General features: G+C 40.6%; 1 long non-coding RNA gene across 1 annotated transcript; it reads right to left on the bottom strand.

Annotated features, from left to right (window-relative positions):
* Positions 1 to 5934: 5934 nt before the first annotated feature.
* On the bottom strand, positions 5935 to 6445 carry LOC142295100 (uncharacterized). Its single transcript, XR_012751363.1, has 3 exons — positions 6354 to 6445; positions 6160 to 6261; positions 5935 to 6076 (listed from the first exon to the last, which is right to left on the bottom strand). It is a non-coding gene; the product is annotated as an uncharacterized LOC142295100 (long non-coding RNA).
* Positions 6446 to 9202: the final 2757 nt, after the last annotated feature.

Here is a 9202-nt window from a genome sequence, read left to right as displayed (position 1 = left end):
GTGTCCTACTACCTGCTAATCCCTCTGCGTAACAGTAATTGTGTGTTTGTGCGTGTGTGTGTGTGATTGTGTGCGCGAACACGACTTACCAGTGGCGCATCACAAGAGCTTCCAAGTTATCTACCTAAACATAGTCAAAACACATTACCCCCCCTGAATACCCTTGTTAGCTGAAGCCTCACAGATAATGCAGATGATAACAGTGTGAATGCAAACCACACAGCTCTGCAACACAGTCATGGAAATCTTGAAAAGCAACAGTCAATGCAAACATGTGTTGCTGTCCCTCTATGATTTAAACTGTACGTGACAATTTGACAGTGCAGAGGCAGCAAGTCTTATTGTCTATATAGTTGGCCTACCCAGAACAGATATGTGTTTTGCTAATAAAACAAAGTGTTGTGTTCCCGCATTATTGTCTGGGCACAGCCTACCGTACCCTGGTACTGTGATGTCCAGTTTCCAGAAATACAGACTTTACGCTCCTCTCACGGTAAACAGTATAGACAGCACTGTAAGAATGTTGGTCTGTGGCACAGGATGTTGCTCACTGGCATTACGGGGCTCATCATCAAAGTACAACATGACTCCCCTCACAATTCAACGAAGTGTTTCCGCGGTGGCTCCTTGCTGTAACACACACCTTTAGCTTTTCCTTCTGTTCATAGACAGCATCTCCAAGTCCACATCCGAAGAGCAATTTGATATTGCTATAGTGACCAAACAAAAGCAGATCCAAAAAAACAGCAGCCCCTTGTGTGTAGTCTGCAACAATTCATGCAATGGAAAATAAGCATGTTGCATTGACAGTGGCTAAAGCTGAGCAATACACCTTCACGCTATCAATTCATATCCATGTGACACTTCAAGGAGGAACTACTCAAAGGTGTGAGTTTTTGCCTTCTACTTACAGATTGTTGACAAATCTTACAGATTCCATGACTTGGGTGATCCTTTGCGATGTCCAAAAATTCACAGGCTAGGCAAGGCTTACAGCCCATGCGACCTGCATAGCCAACACGACTTCTGCTCAGAGTCAAAGTTGTGGTCCAGGATTCAGTTGTTGACTTGCTTCCAGTACTTTGTCTCTGGCCAGGAAGACGCAACGTAACCTCGTCGTCAGTAGCATCCTCCTCCACCTCCTCTGCTGACCTCATCGACTGGCTGACTTTGGTTTGACAGTAAGTGTGGTCTCCAACCTCATCAATAACCCTGTGTGTTTTCATTCCCCTCGTCCTGAGTCCTCCGAGAAAACCTCTTCCTGCCCTGACCGAATAGTAAAGTTGTCATTCCAATCAGGTATCTGTGCTCCTCATCATGTTTCCCATTGTCTCCACCAGGAGGATTGACTTTTTGGAAATGAGGGTGTAGATTAGGCTCAGCACCTTCATCAGGGCCTGGATCCCACTTACAAAGCTTCTGGCCATCTGCGCAGATCATTTCCCCTGTCTCATGGAACTCGCTACCTCAACATGTCAGATTATCTGCTACACCCGCAAGCTTCAAACTGAATCTGAAAACTCATCTGTTCAGAAATGACTATAACCTTCAATGACACCACCACCATACGTACTTGACGCTCAACCTACACCACTCCTACTGTCTCCTCCCAAAAATCCTTTAGAATGTAATCCCGCAAGGGCAGGTCCCTCTTCCCTCTGTACCAGTCTGTCTATAGTTACTTGTATATGTATTCTGTATGTAACCCCCTTCTCATGTACAGCACCATGGAATCAATGGTGCTCTATAAATCAATAATAATAAAAATAATAATAACTTCCTTGTCTGTTCTCATTGCAGCTTTGGAGCAGACCTCTGATTCCCAGGCTATAGTGCGACTGAACAGCTATGCAAACTCAACCATCTCTGTTACCCCATACTCAGCAGGGCTGGTGGAAACTTGAGAGCTGTTAGGAAGCAAGTGCGATTGGATTGACACCACAGAGGAATGGAGTATTTGGGATCTTGAAATTGGGGTGGAGGAGACGCCACTTTATGGAGCACTTCAGATCCATTGAAGCAACTGCTGTTGTGGCCTCATCTACATTTGTTAGCGATGGTTGTGTCCGTGAAAAAAAGGATCATATCAGATTATCCATGGGAAGAAGTACACCTGTTCTTTTGGATGGTATTTGTTGTTACAAAACCTGTAACCTGCAGCCTGCTGCGGTTTCATTTGCGCCCAGGCGTCAGCTGCCATTTAGGGCTGGGCCTTGGGTTGTCCAGCTGGCTGCTTTCTCCTCCACGTCTAAGTGTGGAGAGGCAGCTAGTGCGCATGCGTGTGCCGATTTACCCCAGCCGTGCCATTGCTGAGGCTAAGTCTTCATTTCGGGATACAGCGCATGCTCCCACACTTAGTGCAAAAAGCCTCTTTGCACAGGTACTTGCACTCCGTGCCGGGTCTAGGTCCTGTGTTGTGCCTAAACACCATAAAGCTGATAGTCTTTTTTCAGACACTGTATTTCATGCTACTGAGCATGCTCAGGCACTTACTGAGACTATGTCCGGTAATGAACTCTTTGGCCCTGCCCCTGATGTGTGGGTCCCATATAGACCACAGGGCATCAGGTGTCCTGACAATGTGGCCAGGCCACTCCCAAATGGCTTGCAGAGGCCCGCCCCTATGACTTGTCACCGCATTATTGATGGTCAGACGATGACTGGTGAGGTGTTTGGGTCATGGCAGCCATGAGGTCATCATTGAAGTTGCGGTTCCAAATAGGACGCTAGTTATGCCACTCATGACGTGTCACTCTGCTTTTGTCTCCAGGAGGTGCATTGTGGTTCACCCTGGTTTGGGGCGGACCCACGTTATAAAACGGGCTGGAGCCAACAAGGAGGTGCGCAGTCTTCTATTATGCCCTGAAAGAGCACACCTCCATGTGTTGAACCCATTGCGGCTTTAGGCCAGAGGTAGGCAGGGATAGGGTGTCGATGCAGGCCACCACCACAGTTGGTAACGCAGAACGGTTAAGACCAGCTCCTGTCCTACCAGTCCTGCTTGTGCAGCCCAGTGGCATTAACAGGCCTGCTGCTGCTGATGCACCTGCTGTCCACAGGTGTGGCCCCTATGCACACGGTCAGCGTACTCAATGGCCCCTGTGTTGTTAACAGTGAGTTCCTGGGCTGGGTGGGCATGTGGACCCTGTGACGCTAACAGGGCTCCCGGTCTCCAGATCCGAATGGCGTCTAACTCGGTTCAGGCTACTATTAGTTTCATAGCCACACAGCTCTGTATCCTCCACCAAACCTTCCAGTTGCCAACCTCTCCTTTTCCATCTGGCAGCACGGTGGACACTGACTGCTGATGGGGATATATACCTTTCTCTTTCTTTTCTTAATAATTTTCGGTATATAGCGGTAACATAGTATATACCACCTTATCCAAATCTGCCAGTCCCACTGTAACAGATGGTGTTTCTTCAGCAAATGTTACTGTTGCTTAACCAACAAATCCACGGACAAAAACTTTTTTCCCCTTTCCAACACACCTGTTCCCCTTTCCAACAGCATCTGTCCTTTTTCAACTCATTTTGTATATGACCAAAAGTGCAACTCTGCAGGGACACCGTACTCAACGCCATCTCAGCACAGCAGCCAGCCCTCGGTCCCTCAGATGTGGACAAGTAAAAGACCATTTCCTCCTATCCATGACAAAGCGTTGAGATTCACTCTGTGCAGCACTGGTGTTTAGTGGAAAAGCAGATCTAAGATTGCGTACCACCTTCTGCAGATACTCCTGTATACGTGCGTCCATTTCTATGGCAGGAATTATTTTGCCAAATTTTGTCTTGTACCGGGGATCTAAAGCCTGCTTTACACGAGTCAATCCATCGTGCGATTTATTTGGCAAAGTCTTTTTTTTTTTTTTTTGTTTGTATCGCTGATAGGTATTTGTCCATGTGTCACACGTTGAGTGTTGTCAAACGACCACAAAGCGCTCATCGATATATTGATTGGCCATGGCGGACGTCCAAAAGGCTTCACACATGTTTTCCTTTGGTTAATCTGTCTTTTGCATGGGCGTAATTAGGCAAACTATACAGCCCTCCGTGACGTTGTCTGGATTGTTGCACGCCCTGAATTCTTCTGACCTGCTCAATCCAGTTCTGCTAATGTGGTTGATTGGTTACATACCATATATATAGTTTCGCTTCTGCGCCTGTCTTTGTTGCCTCGTGTGTCCTTAGCATCAATCTTGTTTGTGGTCTGGTTTTTGACGAATTCAGAGTATCTATCCTCCAAAGGTGGGTAACATTTGGTTTTGTATGGTTTCTTTATTGTGTCATTTAGCCGTTCACATTTTTTTTTTATTTTCATGTTTATTTATTATTGTTATTTGTGTATGTTTTATCGTGTATTATGTTTTTTGAAACATAATAATGTTTTTTATTATTTTTTCTCATTTTTGTTATTTTAAAAATATAAAAAATTACATGTTTATTATAACAGTGTCAAATAAAATGTTCTCATATAATCTTTCACAGATGACGGCTCATCAAAACGAATTATTTTTGCGTGATTTCATTGAAAAATATCGCACATTAACCTGTCTTTGGAAAATTAAATCGCCTGAATATAGTAACAAACGCATCAAACAAGCAGCTTATGCGGATCTGATTACTATCTTTAAAAACCATTTTCCAAATGAGCCTGTGGATGTAAATCTGATCAAGAAAAAAATACAAGGAATACGCACTGTATATAAAAAGGAACTAAATAAAGTCGAGGAGTCACGACGTTCAGGGGCTGCGACTGCCGATCTTTATGTCCCACGGCTGTGGTATTTTGATCTACTTGACTTCACAAGAGATCAAGAGATTCCAAGGTCATCAACAAGTATGCTTTCCATTCAGGAGTCAGAAAATGGGGCAATTGGCAGCGAGTCAGCGACACAATTGGTATATTTACCTTTATTCATAAATGTTTCTTTACACACTATTTTTTTTATTTTATAAACAATTTTTAAGGTGTTGTATGATCTGCTTTGTTTGTTTTGGAAATTTTGGTTTATGTACCAACATAAATAACCAACAGAAAAATTTTTAAACACAAAAGGGTTACATTTTTTTTTTTCCATTATTGTAGTTCCAAAATATGTTGTATCATCTCTCTAATGTGTTCACACATCTTTCTAATTTTTTATTTTTTTTTCTTGTTACAAATGTAGGATTATGCTACTGAAAGCACTTCTCAAGAGCAGGAAACTACAAATAGCTCACAAAATCCATCTTTAACATCGTGTGAACAAACACCTGCCACATCAAGACCTTTGTTAAGGCAATTACCAAGGAGAATGAGAAGACCAACTTTATTGTCACGTGGAAACGAGTTGGCGTCTATTTGTCGGTCAATACTTGAGAAACATGACCGTCCACCTGTATCTGGATTTGCGCATTATGTTGATGATGTTTGCAAAATACTTGAAAAGAATCAAAAGTTACATGCATAAAGAATCATCGCCCAAGTCCTACATGCGGCACAAGAAAATCGCCTTACATCGGCTACAGTATTAAAAGAAGATTTTTTGCCTGAAAATACATCTGTTGTTGCTGATGTGGCAACCCTTGGGGAATCTGTTGCATTGTCACCACCTCGAAAAGTTAAAAGCAAAAGGCGTCGGTAATTTTTTTTTTTTTTTTACAATTTTGCTACGCAATTTGCATTCAAAATAAGACAAAGAAAATATTTGTCTACAAAGTGTAAATATTTTGCTTTTTCAGACTCACTAAATTTTCGCTGTATATATTTCACAATAAATGTTAGGTTTAGAACAAAATAATTGTCATGTTGTTTTCTTTAAAAAAAAAACCAAAAAAAAAACTTTTTTGTAAAATATTTTTTATTATATAGAGTTTTAAATACCCATTCTCTAAATATTTTTAGGGCTTATGTACAAAAAAATAACATGGTCAAAACATCATTACATGTTGTGACTGCAAACGGTTTAAAATTAAAATAGCCAAACAAAATTATGCATTATCATCCATGTATGTTTTTAACAATTGTACATGATCTTGTGCTGTCTGGTATAATCTGCATGCTGACTGATACACTTCTTCAAGCTTTGGTCGATCTGTTAAAAAAAAAAAAAAAAAAAAATATTTAAAACAAAAACATACATTTTCTCAACAAAAATTATAAAAAATAAACAAAAACCTGATCTAACTTGCACAGACGCAGAATCTGAATCAGAGCTGAGTGTCCAACCAACAGCATGAACACGTGTTGCAGCAATAGGAGGATGTTCTTCAATGTTATCTAGGGAGTGACATAATAGTTCACTATTTGGTTTTTTCCTTTTTTTAAAAAAAAAAAAAAAAAAAAAAAGGCAAGTTAAAATAAAAACAAACCTTGCTCTGAAACCTCATTTTGATCCAAAACAGGAATTGGTTCTGATGAAGTCCCAGGATTATTGTTTATTGCGCTCCCTTGGTCCGCTACATGTGATGATCCTTTCAAAAAATAGAAAATCAAATTTTTTTTTAGAAAAAGCAAAAAAAAACAACATGGCATATTATGTAAACACATGTATGATTGATATTATACACATGGTTTTTTGCAAAAAAGGGCCAAAAAAAAAAAAAATTCATTTATTGTTAAAATATACCTCGAGTAGTGTTATTTTTGGCTCTAATTTCTGCTAGACGTTGCTTGCCACGATATTTCAGATCAGCCATTTTCTTCCTGATCTGCGTTTTTGAGCGGTGGAGGCCAAATTTCTTCCGAAGAGATTTCTTTATCTTGCGTAGAACTTTTTTTTTTATGCTCCCTTGGACGTTCAGATATAAGTAGACAATCATAGTCTCTTTCATCCATTTCGGTGACAAGAAGATGGATTTCTGCATCTCCCCAGACAGTTGCTCGCATGTTTGCAGACATGTTTGTTTATGCGATTTTTAAACCGGAAGTGAAAATTCCAGCCTGCCTTGTAGTGAAAGGAAGTGATGGCAGTGTTTATTTGTGAAACATAGAATAAAGTTGTAATGCTTTGAAATCATGTAATGTATGTATTTTATAAATATATTTGTATTCATATATTTATAACAAAGTGAATTTGTTTGTTGATAGTTATTTGTTACTTTACTTCAAGTTTTAATGTAATTATGTTTGTTTCATTGTTTTAAATAAAAAATATAGTTTACACAAAAGGTAATGTTCTCCCACTTTGTTAACACACTCTAATGTTCAGAAATGCCTTTTCTATTATAAAAATGAAAAAAAAAAAAAAAAAAAAATTTCAAATAATGAAAAAAAAAAAATTATGACGCATTCAAATAATCACAAAAACGATCCCGATTGATTATGGCATCATGCCGGACACGACCAAAAGATTGAGGTGTCGGCAGGGATGGCAACTGTGGATCACTACAACGCCAAACTCCTGGGACAACATCCGAATCATCACTGCCAATGTTGTCTACATACCCCGGGGGCATGTAGGCTGCTGCATCCTTTTTGCGTAAAAAATTATGTAGAACACAGCTGGCAAGAACTACACTATCAATGGATTCGAGTTTGAGATTTATTGGTGTTGAGAATACACGAAACCGACTTGCCATAATTCCAAACGTATTCTCAACAACCAAACGTGCCCTTGAGAGACGGTAATTGAAAAATTGACGCTCGGGACTCAAAGTAGTCTGGGGATAAGGACGCAGGAGATGGCTTTGAAGAGGAAATGCCTCATCCCCTAAAAAAACAAAATTTAAATTATTTTCATTTCCTGAATTTGGAGGCAAAGGTAATTGTGAACTAAATAAACGCTTTCCAAAATCAGTTTGTTCTAAAACGCCACCATCGGAAACACGGCCATTTATTCCTACATCCACTGTTAAATATTCATAATTTGCATTAACAACTGCAAATAAAATTATACTAAAGAAACCTTTATAGTTATAAAAAAAGAACCACTATTTGGGGGTTTAATTATTCTTATGTGCTTGCCATCAATCGCACCACCACAGCAGGGAAATTGCCACCTCGTCGCAAAATTATGAGCTATATCAGACCATTCTGAAGTTGTCTTGGGGAAAGGCATGAAATCTGCTAACGCATGTATTATTGCCTGACAAGTCTCCGTAATTAATGAACTTAATAGGGATCTCGAAATACCGGCAGAATATTGTAAATCAGTGAGGCTACGGCCTGTGGCAAGATAGCGCAACGTCACCAGCAACCTTTCTTCCGCAGGAACAGCCTTACGCATTAAAGTATCTCTGCGCTTTATGTATGGGCTGATACGCGTCAGGACTAATGAGAAAGATTCTTCCGACATACGTAGATAGTTGCGGTAATCATGCGGATTGCGTTCCTGTAAATCATGCACTAGACGCACGTGGGATATCTCATCCCTTCGAAGCAGCCATTGACGTGACCATAATCTTTTGGGCCGAGGATTCATACGTGTATTTTGGTCCATTTCCTCCTCCTCCTGCAATATCTCGGTCATAAGGAGACCCACAGATAAAATGTCAGTTTCGACATTGCTGAAATCCTGTTACCTTAAATTATATAAAACACACACATTATAATGATGCCAAATGTCGATTTTGATCCAAAAAGGAAAGATTGGCATATAACAACTTACCACAAAAAAGGTATACAAGGAGTGAGGTCGGAAAATCCAGCGAACAAACTAACATCAGAAAAATTAGGAGTAATGCACTATAAAACACTGTGCATGACGCCAAGGATGAATGTTCACACATCATGAATACAGCGCCGTCTTTTATAACAGTAATAACCTATCACAACGCATCTGCTACAACCAATCCGATTAGATTAGGCGTGATTATTTAAAACCACAAATACGCCCTGAACGTTTACTGACGTCACAAACAACTACGAGGATGGCCGATTACACGGTGTCACACTTTGCAATGTGTCGTTCATTAAGACTAAACTGACCGATTTTATGGAATTAAACGATGAGTACACGATGGCCGAATTTCAAACGATTAGGCATCGGTTGAACTCGCAAGGAGCTGTCACATGAGGAGATGTCGTTACGAATGACGGAAGTGCGTCACAAAATCCGTGACCCCAACGATGCATCGCACAATAGATCGACTCGTGTAAAGCAGCCTTAACAGTGTGGCAACCCAGTAGTCAGGATTACTTTGAATTCGTACAATCCGAGGGTCATGTTGTAGGTAGTGCAGCAAGAAGGCGCTCATGTGTCTTGTGCATCCAGGAGGAC

Source organism: Anomaloglossus baeobatrachus, chromosome 3 (assembly GCF_048569485.1).
Source record: "Anomaloglossus baeobatrachus isolate aAnoBae1 chromosome 3, aAnoBae1.hap1, whole genome shotgun sequence".
NCBI lineage: Eukaryota > Metazoa > Chordata > Amphibia > Anura > Aromobatidae > Anomaloglossus > Anomaloglossus baeobatrachus.
This window is presented reverse-complemented; position numbering and strand designations above follow the sequence as displayed.